The following is a 13383-nucleotide window of genomic DNA, read 5'->3' on the forward strand; positions in this document are numbered from 1 at the left end:
TGGTGAAAAGAGTATCTATGGCTAGGGTGACTTCCTAAGTGGCGAGAATGGTAAAGAAGAACCCACCTGCCAATGCAGGAGATGTAAGAGACGTGGACTCAATCCCTGGGTCGGGAAGATCCCCTGGAGGAGGGCAACCCACTCCAGGATTCTTGCCTGGAGAATCCCATGGACAGAGGAGCCTGGTAGGCTACAGTTCATGGGGTTGCAAAGAGTCGGACATGACTGAGTGACTGAGGACACAACAATAAACATTATGGAAATCGTCACCAACTTACCCTCAAATGCTTCAGAAAAAAAAATAATATGTGTACAAAAATGGAGAGAGAGATTTCGAGAGAGAGAAGCAATGATAAAGCAAATGGGCAAAATCTTAGCACGCATGGCTAGGGTGATGTTACCCTGATATGTGGAGAGTTGGTTATAACTTGGCCTGATTTGAAGAAACATTCTCTCCAGTCTGACTGTAAGGCAAGTCCAAGCCCAAATACCTGAGGGTTGTGCCCATACACGCTGTGATTGAGGCAACATAACCTCAGGTGCTATTTATCTGAAGGGCTCCCAAGCCGCCGAGCTCCTGGCAGCTGCTCAAGAAGGAACGTCTGTACTTGGGAAGGACTAGTAGCTCCTGTTAAACTCGGGACCTGTAACTAGGTCTCAGACAAGCAATTAGCTTTCATTCAGTCCCTTGTAACCGAATAGGACACAAGGGCATGAGACCCAGGGAGTGTGTATTTAGCAGAAGCACTAGATGAGGCTCTGTGCACTGTGGTTTAAGATACCAATGAGTCCTTTCTAGGCAGAAGGAGATGGGTACAGCTTAAGTGACTGTCAGTGCCTGCCAAGGCTGAGCAATCTGTGTGATTACCCTTCATTTTTCCTCTCAATTGGACACAACTCTGACCTCTAATCTAAATTTCACCACGATGGTCTCTGTGGCCTTGCAGTGCTGTTCGTTGCCTGACTTTGTTCATCTGCAGAACAGGGTTCTCACTGCCCATCTCCAAAGGAGGACAGCTGATTCAAGCCCAAGATGGGTGTTGAAAATATGGATCAATGGTCACAGAATCTTATTGCGGCAATCACAAAAGATTGCCCAATGCCTTCTGTTATCCTGGATTTAAAAAAAAAAATCAGTTACAACTTGAAATACGTTTGGGCAATATTTCTCAAACTGAGACTCACAAGTTCTGAAAGAATTTTTTGATTTGGGGTTTTTCCTAAGATTATGATCTAAGAAAAATAGTATAAAAATGTTCTGCACCATTGGGATGACCACCTTATAACCAAATACTGTCTAGAGTTCAACATCTGCATTTGTGCCTCCAAAAGACCCAGTACTAAATAGAGCTATATACAACACTGTACACACATTGTATACAAGGCAATGTACTAAACTGATTGGACAACAAATATAAGGATCAATGGATGGAATCCCAATCGTAAAAACTAAAAAGAACATTTTTGTCAAGTTCTCCCTAAAATTTCATTGGCATTTTTCATTAGGAATGTGTTAGTAATCAAAGCTTAACTGAGAAGACTGACTGATTAATCATATTGTGTCTTTAGTGGTAGAAATCTAGAACATGTTTCTCCTTGTATTCAAATCCTCCTTTCCGTATGTCAAAAAGAAATAGGTTTTTTTCCTAAATATAGGTCTAGAATATTTTGATTCTCATGTATTATATATTTTGTGTATGTCTTATTGTGAATGGGATCTGTTTTTTTATTACATTTTCCATTAATTGCCTGCATACAGAAGAGTATTGATCTGCATAATTATTTATAGCTGATCCCCCTAAATGCTTATTAGTTCTGAATACTGAGTAATCCTAAATCATTTCACCCAAATGCCCTGAATGGCAGATATCATTTTAACTGATGTTATTAACTGAAATTTTAAAAAATCTCTTATTCTATCATGACTTTCATTTGATTCCTTAATATTGTATTTGTTGTAATATACAATCTGGAGACACAATTTTATTATAAGATTTATTTTCTAGGATGACATGTCCTTCATATTTTCAAGTATGTTCATTCCAATTTGACAAACATAGGTTTTAAGTTGCTTCCCTTGCTTTTTAGACAGTCTTCTGAATTATTTATTTTGGCCATGTCATGCAGCTTACAGGATCTTAGTTCCCTGACCAGGGGCTGAACCTGAGCCACAGAAGTGAAGTGCTGAGTCCTAACCACTGGCCCACCAGGGAACTTCTAAGATAATCTTCTAATTTTTAAATTAGAATTATTTCATCTCCTTTTAAATATGTAAGTCTCATAAGATATTGTAACCAGCAATGTAACAGGTTCTAAATATTTATGCTACACTTTCTTTAGTCAGATGCCTTATATTAAATTTACTGATAACATTGAATAACAACACATTGTTTCAGATTTCCAAACAGTGACAGGTCAGAAGCAAAAATCTGGTTGCTATTGGCTGCCCCTGTGCCATGTCAAACTTTGGTTTCAAGCAGCAGAATTTGGCATTTTCGTTCTGTTCACTCACTGCCTTGGCCCAAGGAAATGACTTGGATGAGTGCCCTTCTTTTTTATTCAGAGATGCCATAGATTAATTGTAAAGACTTCCTTTCATCTACATAACAGAATGGGCTCAGATAGCCTTTTAAGCCATTATCTGCAGTTTGGAACTTTGTGCTGGAAAGTCAGCAGCTATACAAAAGGGGTCTGTTAGAAACACTGAACAATGAGAGTTTGACATTTTTCTCCTTCTGCCTCCAGAAAAGAACCAAAGCAACTATTTGATTACATTTATGTATTTCATAAAAGAATGTGGGGATATATTCATATGCCAGCAAACCTCATGGAAATGACAAAACTGTGCAGCTTGTTTAAGGGCTTATTAATACCTCAGTCCCACTGAGCTGGTGGAAAGAGAACAGCAGCAAATTATTCCATGTACTCTACTAAGCACCCAAACTGTGTGCTTTCTTAAATGTAAGAAAAACAAGAAGCCATGCAGAATCCAGGATGAACTCAGCCTTCCATTGTAAGGGAGAACAGTGAGGGAGGGGGAGAATAGTAAACAGTGTGCAACACACTTAGGTTTTGGCTGAAATAAAGCAATGTGTACAAATACTTTAAACAGAAATTAAACCAAAAAAAATTTCTTTTGCCCTTCTTTGTAAGTACTCCTCGGTTACATCAGTTGTTTTTCCTCTCTTGACTTCATTGATTTTGTGTGAGCCTGCATGCATGCACATTCTTTGAATATAAATTGCTTTAATTAAAAACCACCTGAGCCAGAGAGCTCAGCTTAACAGGGTGAAGATTTAGCAGAAGGGCTTTCACATCCCAGTTGCCCTTCCAAAAGAGCTGAGATTTTCCAGGACAATCTCTTTGAACCTAACATGAAAACACATTAGAGCTCTTTTTGGAACAAAGAAATATACATAGGAAATAAAGACATTGTTTTTATCAATTCTCTTCTATTACTCTGACGTAAGCTGGCTAAGAAATAAAGTGTCTCCTTCCCGAGAGGAAAGTGGATCGAGTCTGTTTTCTCCATATCTAATCCTGCTCCCCATGATGGATATTATAAAAATGCAGAATCAAGCTTTCCCATCTTCTCTTCCCTGGAATTTCATCCCAGTCTTCCTTCATTTATCCAGCACAGGCTGTGAGCCCACAGCTATTGAGCCAGTGTGAATCACGGGCTGGCTAACCAGGGCTGGGTCTGAGCTCCTTTTCTGGACCCTTCTGACACATTATTTATCATATTTATGTAAGCTAGTTCAGCCTCATTCTGGGACAAGGAAGAGTTTTTGGCTGTCAGAGACTGGACTGCTCAGAACACAGAAGAGAACAACAAACCCATCTTTCCTCCACTGCATCGTGCCCCAAAGGCTGCCAGGCTAAGACCAATTCAGGGTAAGCTCATCATTCCATCTATACCATGTCCTCTGACATACATGGTATGTTTGTGGTGGCCTTCAAGCTTGCTGCTGCATAAAACCAAGAGGTCAACTTCTTCTGGCTCTTTCAGAGCTCACCCATGGCCCCCAAACAATCCCTCTCCACCCACAGACCCAACTGTAGATTTGCAGAGACGAGGTCCTTGCTGCATTTCATTGCCTCTGAAGTCTTTCCAGTACCTCCTTTCCGGGGTCTCTCTGGCTTCTGCTCCCTTTGGATTCTCTACTTGCAAACCAGTTCTTGTTCTCCTACCTACGTGGACATGATCCCACCCCACCTTCAGTTTTGGATAAAAACTCCAGTCCGTTTATATCCAGTACCAGCCTGAGGTCTTGGAATCCAGTTCAAAGACTTAAGTCCCATCTGCAAGATGCCTAATAAAGACACATTTCAGGACATGGGATACACAGAATGTCCAGACTGTGCTCACTGTCTCTCAGAGTTTGTTGTCATCATAATATCAAAAGGAACTGAAGTCTAGTCATGCTACTCAATAGTCTGGTATCTGAGAGCATCTAGTATCTAAGGTATCTAAGGAACATCCAAACCAAGTGCTGACAAAAATCACATGGTTCACTTCATATGAAACTAGCCAAGAACTTCAGTAGATATAAAAACAAAAGGATGTGTAATAAACTGCCACTTTGAAACTTTTTAGAGTTTAAAATATTTTTTCTATGCTTATTTAGCACCTATTGGTGATGGACAGGGAGGCCTGGCGTGCTGCAATTCATGAGGTTGCAGAGTCAGACATGACTGAGCGACTGAACTGAACTGATATATGGCAGGTGGCAGACTAAGTGGCAGATAACAAATTTGAATGAAGACATAGTTGGTTAGCCCAGGAGCTTTACAATGTCTCAGGGGAAATGAGATGCATCAACAAATAGCAGTGATGCTATAACAAGTGTGAGCCCTGAGGATAGTGGGGACCTAAGGCAGAGCTTAAGAGACCCTTGGTGGAGGGGTTGGGTCATTCTCCAGAAATTTATCAAAGGGCCTGGTTTGTCCCCAACACTAGGAATAGAGTTAAAAGACAGTCCTGGTTTTCAAGTTGCTCACTATCTACCAGAAGAGCAAGATAAATAGATGAATACAGAACAGCATAATACATGATATAATAGGGGGATTGAAGATATATAACTGACCAATCTGAACTGACTCCAGTCATAAACTATTGGCTCCATAAATGGCTATACCAGCTGATGAGGAGAGAACTTTGTCCCTAGCCCAGTCTGGATGGATAGGGGGCTCCCTGAAGGAAGTGATGCCTGCTTAGACACTTGAAGGACAAGTAGAAATTAGCCAGGCAAGGTCATTTCAGACAGAGATGACAGCACGAATGCTTGGTGGAGTGAGAGCACGCTGCATATGCAGGCGAAGGGGCGTAACTTCACCACACAGTCTCGGTGAGCATCCCCGGGGGCTTATCAGAAGCAGGCTCTGTGAAATGAGATAGAAACCATCTAGAAGACATCAGAAGTGACATTTGAAGATAATCAGGACTGGAAACAAAACACACACACACACACACACACGGTACTGCTGTTTATAACCAGAAGCCCAAGATACACCCTGGATAATGAAGACCAACCCTGAGCTGAGGACTAAAATGGGGGAGATATTGGTAAATAAAGGGAGGCAGACCAAGGATGGAGAGTGGGAAACAAGAAAACAGGCTACCTCAGGGAAGGCCTGAAAACATTTACCAAAGCGAAAAAGAAAAAGGTAAACACCAAACCTTAAAAAGGATCCAATTATAATTGAATTCACAACTTCAAGATAAGATAATAAGACTGAATGCAAACATGGAAAAATAAATGGAAAATGAGTATACCCAGTGTAACAAGTATAGCAAGCATCTGTTGCTTCTGCCAGCCCAGACCCATCCCCATCGCCTCCCAGGCCATGCAGTTCACATGGACCTGATCGTCTGGCCTGCCCTTAGCCACAGGTGTGGGAATATGACCCAAGCCTGTCCATGGTAGCCCATCCCTTGGGCCCCAAGGATGGGTTCTTTGGTGAGCATGTGATCTAGAGCACATGATCTCAGCATGGCAGAGACTGCCTGGCTGGGTCTCTGCCAGCACTTTCCTGGTGGAGTTCAATGGAAGGAGCTCTTCCTCACTGGAAGTTGAAAGCAGGTTGCATGTGAACCTTGAGATGCTGAAAACCATCTTCACCAATGACAGATGGGGTTTTAATTACATCATTTCAGACTCTGCAGCCCTGTTATTTGCACTAATTCCCGTTTTAGCTCATTTCAACGGGAGTCTGTTGCTTGCAACTGAAAAGTTTCCAATTAACCCAAAAAAATTTTCAGTTGCTAAAATAATAATCTTCAGTGACAGGCATTCTGGACAGTTCCTAAGAACATCCCTAAATGGCTAGATCCTACATATACTGAACTCTCCCAAATGGCAATACTGAAAGTGAGAGCCAGAGAGAGCATTCACAGAAAGCCCTCAGTTCTGGTTTATTATAGAATTTCTGGAACCAAAAATTTATACAAAATTTACTCAAAAATTTCTGAGTCAGAAACATGACCTAATTTTTTTTTTTTTTCCCAGTTCAGGATGGCAGAGTAGAAGGATGTACACTCATCTCCTCCTGTGAGAGCACCAAAATTGCAACTAGCTGTTGAACGACCATCAACAGAACACTGGAACCCACCAAAAACAGGTACCACACATCCAAAGAAAAAGAAGCTTCAGAGAGACATTAGGAGGGGCACAATCATGATAAAATCAAATCCCATACCCGTCAGGTGGGTGACCTACAAACTGGAGAACAGTAATACAAATACAGAAACACGGCCAATTGATGCCTTCACTCCACAAACACTTATTGAGCAGGTCCAGGGCCAGCACTGTGCTGGGTGCTGGGAGGAAACAGCATCCACACATAGAGAGAAGCACAATCTAGAGAGACAGACATGTGAACACGAGCAGTCAGAGCTGTCATTTAGGGAAAACAAAGTGCTGTGGGAGCTCAAAGGAAGAAGCAGACAGCTTCCTTCCCTCCGAAGTAAAGACAACCCTTCCGTTTCAGTGGAGAATAGATCACAGACATGCTCAACTACCACATTCACTTGAAGCGTGTTAGTTATGGCTCAGGCTTTGAGATGCTTCCACACTCAAGTGGAAGAAGGGGAAGCTGTACTTGTCAAGTTCCCACCCTGCGCCGGGCATGGTTACGCCTCTGTGTTAACTCAGGTGACAAGGTGCTCTGTGATATGATGGAAGTACCAGGGCCTTGACATGCTCTGAGAACCTCAAGAAGACAGTTCAACATCTAACCAGTCTGACAGTCCTGGTGATTTAAATACTACTGACTCAGTCAAAATGTAAGGAGGGTCAGGGGCAAAGAAGCCAGTAATCAAGGCAATTATAATTTTAATGCAAAAAAAAAAAATCCAGGATAAACAAAATATCCACATTTTAAATAAAGATGAGATCAGACCCTGCACTTGAGTGACTCAGCCTCACTCACCTCCCTCTAACTCCAGCCTTGCTCCAGAGATGGGGGTTCTGTGCATCTTGTAAGCTTTGTCATCTCCTATCTGTCTTCCTGTCCCAAATGGCAAAATTGTCCTCAAAATGGGTGTGACTCATGTGCCCATATTTGGGGACAACAGGATCATGTGAAGTCAGAAACTGCACCTACACACTGGGCCTCCTATGGAGAGAGGGAGGTTCCCTCTGCACCTATGGGGGCTGGCACCGAGGGTGGAGCCCAGTCTCACTGCTGAGATACGGAGAAGGCTTGGGTGGAGGGTGAGGAGACTGTGTGTCCTGTGAGAAGACCTCGCTCACCAGGATTATTAAAAACAACACCAGGGACTTCCCTGGTGGTCCAGTGTTTGGGAATCTGCCTTGCAATGCAGGGGACATGGGTTCCATACCTGGTCAGGAAACTGGGATCCCGTGTGTGTGTGTGTGTGTGTGTGTGTGTGAAAGAGAGAGAGAGAGAGAGTCTCTCAGTCAGGTCCAACTCTTTGCAACCTCGTGGACTGTAGCCTGCCAGGCTCTTCTGTCCATGGAATTCTCCAGGCAAGAGTACCGGAGTGGTTTGGTGTTTCCTTCTGCAGGGGATCTTTCTGACCCAGGGACTGAACCCAGGTCTCCTGCATTGCAGGCGGAGTCTTTACCATCTGAGCCACCAGGGACTCTCACATGCCTTGGGACAAGTAAGCCCTGGGGCCACAATGAAAGATCCCTGCATGACCCAATAAAACACTAGACCCTCTTGAGCAGTGATGACCCTCTCTAGTTCCCTGATGGGATTAGCCAAAACCTCTCAGGAGTTTTGCAGACACCAGTAAGTAATGAAATTCCATAATTCCCTCCATGTCTCCTCTCTTCTCAGTCCTTTACTCCAGCCCCATTTTCTAGGAGCCTCTGGGGCCAAGAACTCCATGAACAGAATTGTCCTCACCAGATTCCATGCAAAGCAAAGGGAATGAGGCAGAACAGAGGATGAGATGGTTGGATGGCATCACTGACTCAATGAACATGAATTTGAGCAAACTTTGGGATATAGTGAAGCCTGGCTTGCTACAGTTCATGGGGTCACAAAGAGTTAGATGTGACTTAGCAACTGAACCACATCAATAAGCTACCAACTCAGAGGCCCCTGGAGAGAGATTGGGACCTGAGATCTAGCCAAATTCTTCTAAACCATCCATTTTTTTTAATCTACAAATTGAAGGTAATATTTGTTGCCTTGCTATATCAAAGTGTTCCTAAAGAAAAAAGGGCTACAAAACAGAAAGTGCTTCAGATATAAGAAATTATTCTGTATATTTAGCTACAGAATTTTCCAAAAGTTATTTTTAACTTGCTTTTAATAAAACATAAGGGTGGGGAAGTTCTTGGCATTAGCTGTGATTTGTACTGAATGGGGAAGCATGACACTTGATTATCCACAATAAAATAACCAAAATAGCTGACATTTATGTGCCACACATCATAGTAGGTTTGTGTATATTATCTCATTTAAAGGTAAGATTTTTTTTTTTTAAATAATGGAGTTCAAAGAAAATTAAAGGGAATTTGTGTATCTTCTGTTTATTAAAAGAGACTCATTCATTCATTTGACAAAAACTTATGAATGGATAAATGAAGATACAGTCTCTTTATATCTACATGTTTAAGGCCTCATGGGATTTCATGTTATCTTAAAAGATTTTGGAGTCATTTATGAAAAAAACAATTTAACCAGTAGTTGGATTATACTGACATGAAAAGTTATCTCAGGCTCTGAACTCAAGAGTCAAATGTTATTTCCCCTACTGATACACTAAAACCCCATGCAGTTTTTTACATTTTGATTTTTGACTTTTGATGGATGGTCTCCACTCTTCCTGGAAATCATCATAATGCCCTCATGTAGTTCATGCAAAGCAGTCATTCAAAAACATTTAGTTAACACCTACTGTGTTCTAAGAACCTCATGTTGCTAGCTGCTGAATCAACGGGAATAAATATAGCCCAGCTTTCATCTATGAAGAGATCATTGTTAAATGAAGACACACACAACAATTGGGCTTCCCAGGTGGCTCAATGGTAAAGAATCTGTCTGCCAATGCAGGAGACGCAGGTTGGATCCCTGAGTCAGGAAGATCCCCTGGATAAGGAAATGGCAACCCACTCCAGTATTCTTGCCTGGGAAATCCCATGGACAGAGGAGCCTGGTGGGCTACAGTCCATGGGGTGGCAAAAGAGTCGGACACATCTTAGCGACTAAACACCACCACCACAAACAATTATAGTTCCTTCTGATATGTGGCAACAGAGAGGAACATACAAAATGGGCATGAAGGATCCAAACCACAGATTCTGTATTCTTCACATTCTAGGGGAATAAAAGAGTACAAAACTCACTTTGTAACACCAAATGATGTTTTTAGATGATCAAGAGAAAGATCTACAACCAAGTGAGAAAAAAACTGAAGTTGGCGCTCGGAAACCTCATCAGGAAGTGTGGATTAACACACTCTTGAGAGATGTCCCTCTCACCCCAGCATGCAAGGCTCTTGGAGTCAGATGGTGAGATCAATCACTGAAGCATCGGATTTCGGAGCCAGCTGGGAAGGACTGGCTGGACTCCAGCTCTATGGAATGGCCTGGGAGGGGCAGCCCTCTGGATAGGCATCCTGCACTGTTTGCTTAAAGCCCTTACAGCATGTGCTGTGGGCAGCAGCTGACCCATCTAGGACATCCCTGCCCCCGTGCCTTTCCCAGGTGTTCTGGTAAAAACTGGGGAAAGGAGAAGGGAGAGAGAAATAGAGCACAGAGGGAACTCTCAAATGAGTTAGAAAAATGAACTCTCTAGCTCACTAAGCCACAGAGCATCCATTTAAAACACTAAGGCAACAACCAGGGAGCTGCAAGTCCTCCCCAGTTAGCTCTTTATTTTGGCCTTGGCTCCATGAAATAAATAACTGACACCCAAACAATTCAAGTCACTTGGAAATAGCCCCCTTCCTATTCTTGCCAATAATTGTAATTATTTTCCCACACATGATTTGAGAACTGTTGACCGTCCATACCTTATCCAATGAACATTCTGCGTAATTGTAAAATCTTGTTGCTAGAACAGGTGGATATCCAGATGTAAGAAATCCGAGGCCCAGGCCAATCAGCTGAATTGTCCCACAGGAAGTTGGTGGTAGAAGACCTAGAAGACCACAGCCTAGTCCTGGACTCCTCACTGAGGGCTTCGGTCAAAAGGTACAAAATACTGAAGGAGAAAGAATGAGAGAGTTTAATTTGTGAAAGGTTTTCTATATGTTAACAAGTTTCATGTACCTTCTTTTTTTTTTTTTCTTGGCAAGGCTGGGGTCATCGCTCAGTCTCTGACTGCGCCTCAGATTTTTTGCTTCTGGGAGAACAGCCTTAAGGCTCAGCCTGAGAACCTTGCATACACTCCCTGGCCTCCTCACCTCCATTACAGAAGGTTTGCCTGGAAGCTGCCCAGGCCAAATCCTCCCCAGGGAAGGGAGAGGATCCCACCCGAAGAGCTCAGGGATCTCCCACCACTTCCAGTGCGCATGTGCACCCCAGTTCTGGCAGAGACCATCGCTGGAATTTAGCAAGAGGCCCGCAGAATAATTACTATTGCTGTGGGGCTGACAGCTGTTAAGGGCTCATTAGGGAGTGTCAGTTTCCCACAGGCAACTGCATTTCTGAGAAAAGGATCTGAACTTAGGGGGAAAAAAAACAACCCACAAACCGAGCAGCTCTTTCTATTTCAAGAGAACAAGTTGTTGAACCTGAAGTGGCAAGAGAGTTCGCCAACCCCTTGATCTCCCACTTCTGGCACGTTCCAGCCACTCTGGGCTAAGATGTGGGTCTGGACTATAAAATAAGCACTTCTCCTGCCTGCCTCCAACACATATGCTGAGAACATGGTGAACTGCCTTAGGAATTCTTCACAATCAAGGAGGAAGTCAGGGAGACTTGGGTTTGAAAGATGTGGCCAGCCATTTATGGCACATGCTGGGATATCCATTTATCACCTTGTATTTGGGAATGTTACCAAGTACATGTACAGTGACTGGTGTTTTGAAAGAAATGAAGGAGGCATGAGATGCAACCCCTGCCCTAGAGGAGCATACAATCTGGAATGAGGGCTAACCCCTTGGATTCAAAGACCAAAACAAGACTCAGTAGTACACATAATTCAGAGATGGTATCCCATGGCACTCAGAATGCTTAGGAAGCAGAGAGATCACCGGAGGATGGAGAGTCGTCCTAAGTCTCCCTTTCTTCAGGCCCTCTGTAGATGCTGTCCTCCCAGGAGTCTATCCCAACCCTCTTGCTCAGTCTGACTCTTCGGGTTCAGTGGTTCCTAAGAACCCAGTTTAGGACTCTCTCAGGTGCTACAGACACATACACTACTTGAATGACTATTAAGAGAGTGGGTCTCATAGAGAACATATTTGTGGATGTCAAGGGGGATGTGGGGATAGCAGAAAGACGGAGTGGGAGTTTGGGGCTAACAGATGCAAACTATTATATACAGAGTGGATAACAATGAGGTCCTATTGTACAATACAGAGAACTATACTCAATATGTGATAAACCATAATGAAAAAGAATATATACATATGTGTGTGTGTGTACAGGGGATGAGATGGTTAGATGGCATCACCGACTCAATGGACATGAGTTTGGGTAAACTCCGGGAGCTGATGATGGACAGCGAGGCCTGGCGTGCTGTGGTTCATGGGGTCGCAAAGAGTCAGACACGACTGAGCGACTGAACTGATGTGTGTACATATATATGAAGAATCTATATGTATCACTGAATCACTGTGTTGTACAACAGAAATTAACACAATAATGTAAATCAACTATAATTTTAAAAAGTTAAAAAACAAAACAAAACACTGGGTCTCCATCCTGGCAGCACATCAGAATCACTTGGGGACCTTTAGAAATGACCTTTGCCCAAGTTCCATCCCAGGTGAGGTGCCCAACATCAGATTCCAACGTGCAGCCAGCTGGAGAACCACTGGTTTAAGCAACAGAGGGTAATTTGCAGGCTCACCGAGGAAACCACAGGAAAGGCCTGGAGGAGCTGCCCATAGGCACAGCTGGAACCAGGACACTGAACACAGATTTCTGCTCCCCTGCTCACTTTCCCACCTGTCTGCTGCATCTTCTCAGGGCACTGCCTCTGCGAGGTGGGACTCATCGCCAGTAGAAGCTCCGACTCATGCTTTAGCAAATAGAGAGGATAGGGCTTCCTTTCCTTGGGTCTATATTGAATCCCCAAACTTCAATTTTTAAAAAAGGCAAAACTCTTGATTGGCTCATGTGCTACCCTTTGACCTGTGTTGAGATATTATCATTGGTCTAGCTTGGTTCATGTTCATGTGGCTCCCTCTGAGGAGGAGTGCTGGGGAGATTAAAATAAAGCCTTGCTGTTCAAAGTGTGGTCCATGGACCAGCCATGTAGCCATCACCCATGAGCTTCGTTACTCATGCAAATTCTCAGGCCCCATCTCAGACCTGCTGACTTGGAACCTGCCTTCTAGCAAGATCCCCAGGTGACTTGTATGCACGTTAAAGCTTGAGAAGGACTTCTCTATGCCCTGCTATCAGTTTCTCAGGTTAGTGAGAATATAGGTATTCCTTTCTCTTGGTTTTATGTCAAAGCCTCAGAAAAAAGATGTCATCATTTCCCCTCTGCCGCTCCTGCCAGCAGCAGTACCAATACCTGGTCTTACCCGGTTGGTAAGAAAATCAATCAAGCTCCTGGTGCTATGTCTCTTTCTCCTTAAAAGCCGGCTCTGATCAGCAGACTGGGATCTGTGGTTTTGTTGCAGTAGCTGATATGGAAGAGGATGTGGCACTCTGGGCCAAATAGGATCCAGCAGCTGGCGCTTATCAGTCCCACCCCACGACACACACAGATGTGTCCACGCTGACCTTC

The 13383-nt window shown here is 43.4% G+C and overlaps 1 long non-coding RNA gene across 1 annotated transcript; it reads left to right on the plus strand.

Moving 5' to 3' along the window:
- The first annotated feature begins 9860 nt into the window (after positions 1-9860).
- On the plus strand, positions 9861-11610 carry LOC122688239. Its single transcript, XR_006339399.1, has 3 exons — positions 9861-9989; positions 10543-10673; positions 10778-11610. It is a non-coding gene; the product is annotated as an uncharacterized LOC122688239 (long non-coding RNA).
- Positions 11611-13383: the final 1773 nt, after the last annotated feature.

Source organism: Cervus elaphus, chromosome 33, assembly GCF_910594005.1.
Source record: "Cervus elaphus chromosome 33, mCerEla1.1, whole genome shotgun sequence".
Taxonomy (NCBI): Eukaryota; Metazoa; Chordata; class Mammalia; order Artiodactyla; family Cervidae; genus Cervus; species Cervus elaphus.